Below are 12,789 nucleotides of genomic sequence, written 5' to 3'. Positions count from 1 at the left end.
ATTCAGTGTGCTGTCCCAGCTCTGCGCAGATAGCAGAGACAGCAGACTTTAATTAAACTGCCCCGTAAATCCACATCCTCGGTTTTCAGTGAAAGCACCCGGCCAGGTGTATTGTCGACGAAGCACAGTAATAGCACCTGGCAGATTCTATGAGGATACTAAGACATGTGTGCCCGTGACAATGGATTTAGCTCAGTCAGTGGCGGGACTTTTCACTGTTCCCTAGGCTGGTCAAAGACACTCTTTCTGAGATACAGCTGTATACACCAATACAAACAAGTTGCATAGTGCCTCTGACATACCAGGGTGCGATCCATTGCCTTGTACATGCTGGTTTGATTAAAATATCTCTATCCATCATGCTGTCCTCCTGACCTTATCTATAGGATGGGTCAGTGTGTTCCTGTTCTCTTTGGGGAATGTGCTGGTATCTGGGTGTTCTGGTACCACTGGTGAGTGCTCTGTGCCCAGCACCTCTTAGGAATATGTGTTTCTGCAACATCAGTCCTGTGCTTGCCAAATTCTGCAAGCAGGGCCTGCCTCTTGCTTACAACTTAACTTTGCTTTCTATCAGCAACGTTTTGACTGCTTTAGTTCAGGCCTCAGGCCTCATACCAGGCCTCTAATACAAGGCCTTATGTTTCAGGTCCTCTTCTTACTACAGTTTCAGGTGTTTACCTCTGAAAATGTTGTAGTGTTCAAACCATGGGGGTCCCGACCCAAAATGGGGGTCATGGAGGAGTTACAAGGCTACTGTATTGGAGTTTTGGGATTGCCACCCTTACTTCTGCACTGCTGCTGCCTTCAGAGCAGGGGAGCTGGAGAACAGCGGCTGCTGGCTGGGCACCCAGTCCTAAAGCCAAAGCCAGTGCCACCAACAGCAGTGCAGAAGTGAGGGTTGCAGGGTATGGGGGGGGGCAGGTTACCATACATCTGGGTGTTCCTGTCAGCCTTTTACCCTGGTTGGGGGTTGACAGCTTGGGTTGCTGCCTCTCCACCCTGGTCAGGGGCTGACAGCCACCCTCACTTCTGTGCTACCTTCAGAGCTGGACTTCCAGCCAGCAGCCATGGAGCTTCCTGCAGCCAGGAGAGGTTCCCAGAGGTGGGTCTGAGACGGCTTTGGGAGCAGCCACTGCAGGGGAAGAGAAAGTCTCAGACCAGGCTGGGACTAGCAGCTGGCATGGTAGAAGCCCCCAGCTTGGGCACCCCCAGATCTGTCCCTGCCCCTACAATAGCCAGATTTCATGGTCCATGACATATTTTCCACAGCTGTGAATTTGGTAGGGCGCTACTCATCACACTTCATTCAAAGATTCTTTACAGTCCACAAAAAACAAACAGCATGAGACCACACCCAGAAAAGAAATGCCTAATAAAAATGCAAACTTCAATCAACCCATTTCTGAGCAGAAGGAAGTGAAATTAAATTCCTCTCTCATCTCTTTCCTGCACTAGAAGCCATGGCTGCTGCAAATCCAGCAAAAACTCTCCAGGATGAAGAGACCTGTCCCATCTGTCTGGAGTATTTTAAAAATCTGATGTCTCTAGACTGTGATCACAGTTTCTGCCGAGCCTGCATGACCCAGTGCTGGGAGGCAGGGGATTTCCTACTGACATCTCCTGCCCTCAGTGCAGAGAGATCTTTCCCCAGAGGAATCTTAGACTGAACAGGAAATTCAGGAATATTGTGGAAGCAGCCAGAGAACTCAGGTTGCAGACAGTGAGGGAACCAGAAGCAGAGAGATTGTGTGAAAAACACAAGGAGCCTCTAAAACTGTTCTGCAAAGAGGATGAAATCCCCATCTGCCTGGTGTGTGACAGATCCAAGGAGTACAGAGATCACACCGTCATTCCTGCAGAGGAAGCTGCCAAAGAATTCCAGGTTGGAAATGACCAACTGTTATTTTTTTATAACTAGACCCTTGGGAAACTCACCTTCCCCCAGCATTAGGGTTTCCTTGAGCCCCAGACAGCCACTCAATGAGGCTCCATTGAAGAACGAGGGGTTTCAGGCCTAAATAGGTTTCCCAGCAACTGGGAATCCTCCAAAGGCTCGTGCAGGTGAAGTGTGGCCCTCAATAAACGTCCTAAGGCTCACACACTGGAGTGAGGGTTAGCGAAGAACCCGCACCCCGCCCCTCCTGCTTCCCATATGTGGAGTCCTGGTCACTGAATGACCCTCCTTCTCTGCTCCTCACCACTTCCACCCCTTCCCAAAGCTATAAACACCATGTCCATGCTGCTCCTGTCCTTGGGGCCAAGGAAGCAGTACGATACAGCTGGGGCTGTCCTCTTGGCACACATCCCCTTCACCCTTTCGCTCCAGAGCTCCTCACGAGGACCAGAAGGGAGCCCAACCCTCATGAGACTTAGGACGGGCACTGGAGTGGATCTCGGGCAGACCCTAGCAAATCTGTCTGATGCAGGAAGCAGGGACTGGGTTGGAGGGGGCAGCAGAGCAATCAAGCATTTAGCAGGGTCATTGCCTCCAGAGGGCACCGTCACCACCTGGGGTGGCTCTGCAGAGGCCCTGCCTCAGTCCCTTTTGAGGAAAATCATCACAATGGCTTTTTTTGTGGCCAGTAACACCCCTGCTCTCAGCAGAGACTCTCAGGACTTCTAGTCTGGAGTTTGGCCTTATCATCCCAAGGAAGCTCGAAGGCCTCCTTTGCCTTCACCACAGGCCTCCTCCCTCTGGCTCTCCATAGTCCTCTGTTTTACCTACCCCAGGCCTGATTGGATCACATGACTCCCCGCTCACCACTCCTTCATTGTCTCCACCTGGAGAGGAGAACTGGGTATGTCACAGGTAGGGCTGAGACCTCTCTCCTTTTATAGGGCCAGCTCCTTGTGACTGGCATGGTTCCTCTTCCACATCTTCTGATGCCACAGGGAGAGAGTCCTAGTCTTACAGATTTCAGTTTGGAAATTATGGCCGTAGATTTCAGTTTGGAAACTTTGTGCTCATAAATTAATAATCAATAGAATACACTGATTTCTATTGCAGTGGCATCTCTGGGCCCCAGTGAGGGATTAGGGCTGGGTCATCATCCAAGACTGCTATAACTTGAAATGCACATCAGAATCAGGGCCAGTGCAGCCATTTAGGTGACCTAGGCGGTCGCCTAGGGCACTGGGATTTGGAGGGCGCCATTTTCTTTGGCAGTGACTGCGGCAGCTGGATCTTTGGCCGCCCCAGTCACCGCCGGCATTTAGGGAGGGAGCTGGGGCAGGGCAGGAGGGAGCTGGGGCAGGGCAATGCAGGGAGGGACACCAGCAGCAAGTGGGGGGGGCAGCGCATGGGAACTCCCTGCCCCAGCTCACCCCTGCCCTGCCTCCTCCCCGAGCACGCCGTGGCTGCTTCACTTCTCCCACCTCCCAGGCTTGCGGCGGCAATCAGCTTAGGCGTCGCAAGCCTGGGAGGTGGGAGAAGTGAAGCAGCCACGGCGTGCTTGGGGAGGAGGCGGGGCAGGGGTGAGCTGGGTCGGAGGGAGTGGGGAGCTGCTGTGGGGGGGAGGTGCCTCAGGGCAGAGGTGGGGAGCTGCCGCAGGGGGGTGCCTCAGGGTGGGGGCTCGGGGACAGGGGAGGGTGCAAGGAGGAAGTTTCGCCTAGGGCGCAAAACATACTTACACCGGCCCTGGTCAGAATGTGGGTAAAACAGAGCAGGAGACATACAATTCTCCCCCAAGGAGTTCAGTCACAAATTTCATTAACACATTTAACTACAGTAACTCCTCACTTAATGTCGTCCCGGTTAACGTTGTTTCATTGCTGATCAGTTAGGGAACATGCTCGTTTAAAGTTGTGCAATGCTCCCTTATAACGTCATTTGGCAGCCTCCTGCTTTGTCCACTGCTTGCAGGAAGAGCAGCCCGTTGCAGTGAGCTGGTGGGGGCTTGGAACCAGGGTGGACCAGCAGGCCCCCTATCAGCTCCCCCTATCAGCTCCCCACACCCCTAAGTTCCCTGTGCAGCAGACGCCCAGCAGGCTTTCAATTGCTGGCAGTTCAGCTGTCCCTCCCTCCACTGCCATATGCTGCTCCTGCCCTCTGCCTTGGAGCTGCTTCCCAGCCTCCTGCTTGTTGTGCGGGGGTGAGAAGAGGGGGGCTGTCAGGGTGTCCCCCTCCCCCCTGCTCCTGCACCCCGCTTACCCCATCTCCACAGAGGAGGGGGGACACATGACAGGGCTCAGGACGGATGGTGCTTCCTGGCAGAAGCTGCAGTCAGCTTGCTGATTACCTTAACAAGGCAGTGTACTTAAGAGTGGGGTCAGTGTATTTAAAGGGGAAATGCACATCTCTCTCTCAAGCAAAAGGTGTGTGTCTCTGTTTGCCATGCTGTCTCCTCTCCCTCCATTCCTGCTGCCTTGTAGAGTGTGTGAGGCTACATTAACAACAATGAGATAACCCTTGAGGGCTCAGCCAATTGCTACTTCAGAATTCTCATTGCCTTCAGCCAGACTGGAGCACTTGGATGTCTGACTCTACTGCTACTAACACTGGCAGGCTAGGAGGACTTCTTTGCGGGAGGATCCTTATCTCCAAACTGTAATGAGGGTGTGATACAGGCTGAAATCACCATTGCTTTCCAGTTCCTTTTCTACTTTCACTTTCTATCTTGGTGAAGGCATCAAGAGAGACACAGCTGAATTCAGTGTCCAACAAAAAATAAACGCCATTTTGGCAGAAATACAGAAGGAAAGACCAGGGTGTTGCCAGCACAGAATGCCCGAGGCAGCTAACAGGGGTTCGTTGCCCGGTGTGCTTCGCTCCAATAAACACACCAAGGTGGAGAAGCAGACAAAGTTTATTTGAGATCTCAAAGCTTGTGCAAGGAGACACACACGTCTCAAATCAAGCACACAGCTGCAAGCTGTTTTTCCCTTCTTATACATTATTTCAGCTAGGCATTCTCATTCTCATTACCCCCCACTTTTACTCAATCCACTAATGCAGTATGTTCCTGCAACCTTAACTCCAGTTTACTGATGATTTTGAATGTGGTAAATTCTGTACTGTGGCTTTTTTGTGATCGTCTCACTCCTGCAACTTATTGTTCATTACTTGTGTGAAATGTCACCTCAGTCATGTGATGTTCTTTCTACTGACTTTCAGTGCGACTTGTGCTCCTTAAGTCACTTTAGTCTGGATCCACAAAGGGACTCATTTTACCCTTGTCTACACACAAAAGTTGCACTGATTAACTATTTAGTTAATCGATGACACTTGCTTGGGTCAACACTCATATAAGTTTTAGAGTGCCCTGTATAGATGTAGCTCCAGTCAATACCTTACCAACTTCAGCTAAATGGAAGTAGGGCTCTATTAAGCCGAATTATGATTTAAGGTTTTGTGCATCACTTTATTCAAATTGGTGAAACCCTCATATGTTGTCAACTCTTGAACCAATTTAAGAATGGCCACATAAGAGGGTTGCCCCAGTTTCACTGTATCAGAGCACAAACCCTGGGCAGAGAAAGCTTTAGGTACATTTCAAAAATTCCATCCTGGGTGGATGTCTGAATCACCATGAACACAAGAACAGTAAATGAAGATTACAGTTGAACCCTGTTATGTCGCCGGCCTAGGGGTTTGCCAAAAATAGTCCAGATAACCGATGATCGAGATAAACCCCTATCCACCCCCCCACCCCTGAACTCCCCTGCCCTCTCTCCAACACCCCCTCCCTGCCCCCTTACCGCGGTGCCTGCACGTGGCTGGATCCGGCGAAGCGGGACGGGGACCCGGAGCCGGGCAGCCAAAGAAGCGGGACCCGGTAAGCGGGCCGGGCGGCAGGCGAAGCGGGGACCGGGTAAGCGGGGACGGGCGGGCGGGCGGGGACGGGCAGGGACCGGGTATGCGGGGCCGGGCGGGCGGCGAAGCGGAGCTGGGCGGACGGGCGGGCGGCGAAGCGGGGACCAGCGAAGCAGCGCCGGGCGGGGGGGCGGCAGGCGAAGCGGGGACCAGGTATGCGGGGCCGGGCGGGGCCGGGCAGGGACCGGGTATGCGGGGACGGGAGGGCGGGGCCGGGCAGGGACCGGGTATTCGGGGCCGGGCGGCGGGGCCGGGAGGGGACCGGGGAAGGGGGGCCGGGCGGGCGGGCGGGGACGGGCAGGGACCGGGTATGCCGGGGCGGGCGGCGGCGAAGCGGAGCCGGGCGGACGGGCGGGCAGCGGCGAAGCGGAGCCGGGTGGGCGGGCGGCAGGCGAAGCGGGGACCAGGTATGCGGGGGCCGGGCGGGGACGGGCAGGGACCGGGTATGCGGGGCCGGGGGGGGGGGACGGGCAGGGACCGGGTATGCGGGGCCGGGCGAGTGGGCGGGGCCGGGCAGGGACCGGGTATGCGGGGACGGGCGGGCGGGCGGGGACGGGCAGGGCGGGTCTGCCGGGGCGGGCGGGCGGCGAAGCGAAGCCGGGCGGAGGGGCGGGCGGCGGCAAAGCGGGGACCGGCGAAGCGGAGCCGGGCGGGCAGGCGGCAGGCAAAGCGGGGACCAGGTATGCGGGGACGGGCAGGGACCGGGTATGCCGGGGCGGGCGGGCGGCGAAGCGAAGCCGGGCGGAGGGGCGGGCGGCAAAGCGGGGACCGGCGAAGCGGAGCCGGGCGGGCAGGCGGCAGGCAAAGCGGGAACCAGGTATGCGGGGCCGGGCTGGCGGGGACGGGCAGGGACCGGGTATGCGGGGCCGGGCTGGCGGGCGGCGAAGCGAAGCCGGGCGGAGGGGCGGGCGGCAAAGCGGGGACCGGCGAAGCGGAGCCGGGCAGGCAGGCGGCAGGCAAAGCGGGGACCAGGTATGCGGGGCCGGGCTGGCGGGGATGGGCAGGGACCGGGTATGCGGGGCCGGGCTGGCGGGGACGGGCAGGGACCGGGTATGCGGGGCCGGGCGGGCGGGCGGGGATGGGCAGGGACCGGGTATGCGGGGCCGGGCGGCGGGGCCGGGCAGGGACCGGGTATGCGGGGCCGGGCGGGCGGGCGGGGACGGGCAGGGACCGGGTATGCCGGGGCGGGCGGGCGGCGAAGCGGAGCCGGGCGGACGGGCGGGCAGCGGCGAAGCGAAGCCGGGAGGGCGGGCGGCAGGCGAAGCGGGGACCAGGTAGGCGGGGCCGGGCGGGGACGGGCAGGGACCGGGTATGCGGGGCCGGGCGGGCGGGGACGGGCAGGGACCGGGTATGCGGGGCCGGGCGGGGGGGCGGGGCCGGGCAGGGACCGGGTATGCGGGGCCGGGCGGCGGGGACGGGCAGAGACCGGGTATGCGGGGACGGGCGGGCGGGCGGGGACGGGCAGGGACCGGGTATGCCGGGGCGGGCGGGCGGCGAAGCGAAGCCGGGCGGAGGGGCGGGCGGCAAAGCGGGGACCGGCGAAGCGGAGCCGGGCGGGCAGGCGGCAGGCAAAGCGGGAACCAGGTATGCGGGGCCGGGCTGGCGGGGACGGGCAGGGACCGGGTATGCGGGGCCGGGCTGGCGGGCGGCGAAGCGAAGCCGGGCGGAGGGGCGGGCGGCAAAGCGGGGACCGGCGAAGCGGAGCCGGGCAGGCAGGCGGCAGGCAAAGCGGGGACCAGGTATGCGGGGCCGGGCTGGCGGGGATGGGCAGGGACCGGGTATGCGGGGCCGGGCTGGTGGGGACGGGCAGGGACCGGGTATGCGGGGCCGGGCGGGCGGGCTGCGAAGCGAAGCCGGGCGGAGGGGCGGGCGGCAAAGCGGGGACCGGCGAAGCGGAGCCGGGCGGGCAGGCGGCAGGCAAAGCGGGGACCAGGTATGCGGGGCCGGGCGGGGACGGGCAGGGACCGGGTATGCGGGGCCGGGCTGGCAGGGACGGGCAGGGACCGGGTATGCGGGGCCGGGCTGGCAGGGACGGGCAGGGACCGGGTATGCGGGGCCGGGCTGGCAGGGACGGGCAGGGACCGGGTATGCGGGGCCGGGCGGGCGGGGCCGGGCAGGGACCGGGTATGCGGGGGCGGGCGGGCGGCTGGGGACGCGGGGAGCGGGCGGCTGGGGAACCGCGCGGCTGGAGAGCCAGGGAGCGGGCGGCTGGGGACGCGGGGAGCCGGGCTCGAGATATTAGGGTTGGGTAAATCGACATAACAGATGAGAAGCCCATAAGATAAAGAGGGAGTTTGGCGGTTCCACTTGTAAAACCTCGAGTTAATAGGATTGGCAAGTTAACCGAGGTCGAGATAAATGGGTTCGACTGTAATTAGTTTGCTACAGAATTGTTTGGAGAAATTGTGATTATGGTTCCTTCAAATATTTGGGGAGTAGTTGTGGATTTTTCAAAAATATTCTAATTAATCTGACAATTTTGCTGAACACTAAGGATTAAATTATTTGCTGGTGTAACTCTATTGAAGTCAGTGAGGTTTTATGAGCAGAGAATTTGCTGCTGAATTCTATGGCTCTCTGAATAGCAGTGGATCAAATCAGGTCTGTTTTTTCCAGGATAAATCTGTGTTAAATCTGTGTTGATTGGAGCCATTTTTTAATATCAGTTTCTGGTATTTTACATAGTGTAGACATGGCCATTCTTTCACTCTTATATGAGAGAAATCCTGCTGGATACTATTTATGTATTTGTATGGAATAAAAACATTTGATTTTCATCACCACTTTCAAACAAAGGCAATTTCTGGGTGTGTTTTTTTTTTTCAGATCCATTTTTCCCGAGGGTGAATTCCTGGATGGTGGCTCTGAGTGTGATCCTGGTGGTTTTGTTTGGTTTCATTGGCCTCACTGTTTTTCTCTTTAAAATGAAAGGTAAATATCAGAGGGAGAAATATACTGTATATAAAGGTTTTATTCTATTAAATAAATAAGAGGAATTTTGGAATTTAATATTAAAAAAACGTGTGACCCGCTGATCTTGTCCTAAATAAAGAAGAATTCATGTGAATTTATTAACAGAGAGTAAGGGAAGAGCTGTGTGTGTGTGTGGCAGGAGGTGGGGGTATTGATAGAGGGTGATGGCAAAGTTGGGGGTGTGAGAATAGGAGGGAGGAGAGTCTTAGGCTACAGAACTGAACCAAAGAATCAGATCACAGCAGATACATCTGTGTTCTGCTCAGTCCTCCATCTCCCCCTCTTCCCAGTTCTCAGGGGCTTATCACTGTCTCTGTCCTGCTTGAGAGAAGGTTCTGCAGAGCCTAGCCTGTCATATTTGTACTTCAAAGATCTTTTTTGTTAACAAAGTGTTGTGCATCTCGACAGGGCCGTAGCAACAAAGAACGTGGCCCCCTCCGAACATATGTCCGGGGCCCCTTACAATGCAGAAACTGGAATGCGGTATTTATTTTATACAATATACAGGGTTCATATTATGTATACATAGGCCTACAGTGCACATGTATTCCGTATTTACGCAAAGCGCTTCTTTCGAGCCTTGTTCTCCGCAAATTGGTTAATCAATGCGTCATAGTCCAGAGATCTGGCAATCTTGTTTTCGATTGAGATAACTGCAAGCGCAGAAAGCCTGTCATCTGTCATGGTTGAGCGCAGGATATTCTTGATCGGTTTCATTCTGCTGAAGCTCCTTTCAGCACCGGCGACAGTAACTGGTGTGGTCAGAAGAATTCTGATGCAAATGCAAAGATTCGGATATATCTCCTGAAGGCTGTTCTTATATATTGTGATAAACTCAGGACAGACAGTTGCAAGGGGGGGTGGGTAGGAGTCAGTCCCAGAGAGTTAAAAGGCCCTCCTCCTTATCAACTGAGAGGCAACTACAGGTCAATCAGGTTCAGCTGAGAAAGGGTTACCAAGGTAGCAAATTAGAATCAGCTGAGGGGGAGCTACCTGAGGGTAATTAGGATCAGCTGATTCCAACTTGGGGCTGCCTGAGACCTTTTTAAACCCCTCCCTGGGAGGAAGGAAGGGGGGAAGCAGAGAGAGAAGGAGCCCGGCCACCAGGAGTGTTGGAGCAGCAAGGCAGCGAGCCTCCCCAGGAGGAGCGACAGTACGCTCTCCCACAAGGCAGGGTAAAAATACTTTAAACAAGACTGGTGGGAAGACAGGGAACAAACTTCCCCTGAGTCCTAAGGGGGACTGCATTACCCAAGCCTGTCTCACCAGGGCTAAAAACAGCAGAGGCTGGGGAGACTGAGAAGGTACTTTGCCACAATATGTACGTTAAAAAATTGTTTGCCGTGACAAGTCCTCTCTCTTTCTCGATGACATAAATAAAACGATTCAATTCCATTATGAGTTCGTTGGCATCAATGTCTCCCATTTTTCTTTCAAAATTTTTGCTGTGATTCTCCAGTTCATTTTCTCTGTGACACTGCTTCAGGCTGTTAGCGTTGTACAGAAATCCAAACAACTTATACCACTCCACGAGTTGGTCAAATCGCGACGAAACAGAAGATATGGCCTGATCAATGAGAACAAGAAAGAACTGCGATTTGAATTTTTCTTTGGCAGAAAGAAGACTCGAATCATCAGCACATTCGTAATCAAACATTCTCTTCTTACGTCGCACCCTGGTTTCTGGAAACACCTGCTCAATACCCATATGCTCTGCTATTTCACGTGCATTTGTGACCACAGAGTTATATCCTATATTTCGATAGTCTTCCAAAAACGTCATTGTAGCACCGACTTCTGCCTGCAGTACGTCAATTGACACATCTGGTGACTGAATTAATTTGCTGGTTTTATTGACGTGAAATAGTATATTGTACCATGTGTACACAGTCAGAACAAAAGGCCACGTAGTAACATGGTCTAAAAGCGCACCGACTTCTGTTGCTGTATTGCCATCTTTCTTTTCGAGCGCATATTCTTGCAAAGATGACAAAGCATTGCACAATCCTTCAAGGTGATAATGCAATGGCTTCACAGCATCAATTCTCGACTCCCAACGAGTGTCCGATAACCCTTTAACAGATATTGGCATATGTTCTTGAAGTATATCCCAACGTGAAGGTGACGAAGAAAAGATAACGTATATTCTGTTAATCAGACCGAAAAAGTCAACGGCATATTTCGATGACTTTGCCGCGTCTGAGATCACAAGATTCCAAGTGTGAGCTCCACATGGTACATACAAGGCATGGTCATTTATTTCTAGCATGCGGGCTTGAACTCCTTTATTCTTCCCTCTCATATTTGCGCCGTTATCATAAGCTTGGCCTCTCATGTCAGCAATGTCTATTCCTAAGTTGTTTGCCTTTTCAAGAAACGCTTCCAATAAGCCCTTGCCAGTTGTATCATGAACATTAAGAAAACCAACAAACGCTTCACGAATATTGACACCATCTTCACCATTGCATTCAACAAAGCGTAACACCACAGATGTCTGTTCTTCATGTGAACATGTACAGTTTGATTCATTTAAGATTTTTACTTTATTCGATTCTATGCTTTCTTTCACATATAGTGCCACTCCCCCACCAGCACGACCTGTTCTGGTCTTCTGACATATTTTGTACCCTACTATTACTGTGTCCCACTGATTATCCTCATTCCACCAAGTTTCTGTGATGCCTGTTGTATCAATATCCTCATTTAATATGAGGCACTCTAGTTCATCCATCTTATTATTTAGACTTTTAGCATTGGTATATAAGCACTTTAAAAACTTGTCACTTTTTAGCTGTCTCCCATTACATAATGTGATTGAATGAGACTGTTTGTTTTTCATTTGACTGTTTCTCATCAGATCCTACCTGTATTTAATCATCTTCCATCCTCTCCTCCTTACTAGGACATAGAGAATCTCCATTAGTAGATCCTGTCCTAAGGGATGTCTCTCTCTAAACCATATGCTCCTCTGCACCTGTCGGCTTTCTCCAGCTCTTAGTTTGAAAACTGTTCTACAACCTTTTTAATTTTAAGTGCCAGCAATCTGGTTCCATTTCAGTTTAGGTGGAGCCCATCCTTCCTGTATAGGCTCCCCTTTCCCCAAAGTTTCCCCAATTCCTAATAAATCTAAACCCATCCTCCCAACATCATCATCTCATCCATGCATTGAGACCCTGCAGTTCTGCCTGTCTAACTGGCCCTGTGCATGGAACTGGAAGCATTTCAGAGAATGCTACCATGGAGCTCTCTTACCTAGCAGCCTAAATTTGGCCTCCAGGACATCTCTCCTACCCTTCCCTATGTCACTGGTACCTACATGTACCACGACCACCGATTCCTCCTCAGCACTTCACATAAGTCTGTCTAGATGTCTCGAGAGATCCGCAATCTTCACACCAGACAGGTAACTCACCTTGCATTTCTCCCAGTCATCACAAACCCAGCTATCTAGGTCTCTAATGATCGAATTGCCCATTACTAATGCCTGTCTCTTCCTAACAACTGGAATTCCATCCCCTAGAGAGGTATCCTCAGTGCGAGACGATACCACATCATCATCTGGAGGAAGGGTCCCAACTATCATCATAAAGAGAAATAAAAAATAAGAAAAGGGAAACTCCTAACAAACAATATGTGTATTTCTGTTTAATTTTCAGGCAAAAGAGATACAGAAATTGGCAAGTGTCATTATCCTTCCTCCGACAAGAAATTTTTTATACCAAATTGGATCCTCATGTGGGAGCTTGTTTAATTTGGTGTGGAGTTGAGAGCTTTTAAATTTAACTTTTACAATTTTGTTCAATTTTAAACCTCTTTTTTTGTTTGCTTACTTGCTTTTTATTATTATTATTATTATTCTTTTGTGGGGAGTATTGTAACTTAATAAAATGTAGGGAAAGACAAAACTGGATAAATTTCCCATGAAAAGCTAATTTGAGAAATTAATGATCAATAGAGTCACAGAAGGGACCACAGGATCCGCTAGTCTGACATTCCGAGGCAAG

At 53.1% G+C, this 12,789-nt stretch overlaps 1 pseudogene; it reads left to right on the top strand.

Moving 5' to 3' along the window:
* The first annotated feature begins 1,460 nt into the window (after window positions 1-1,460).
* The window catches only part of LOC123345262, a 36,868-nt pseudogene continuing 25,539 nt past the window's right edge, over window positions 1,461-12,789 (top strand).

Source organism: Mauremys mutica, chromosome 12, assembly GCF_020497125.1.
Source record: "Mauremys mutica isolate MM-2020 ecotype Southern chromosome 12, ASM2049712v1, whole genome shotgun sequence".
NCBI lineage: Eukaryota > Metazoa > Chordata > Testudines > Geoemydidae > Mauremys > Mauremys mutica.
This window is presented reverse-complemented; position numbering and strand designations above follow the sequence as displayed.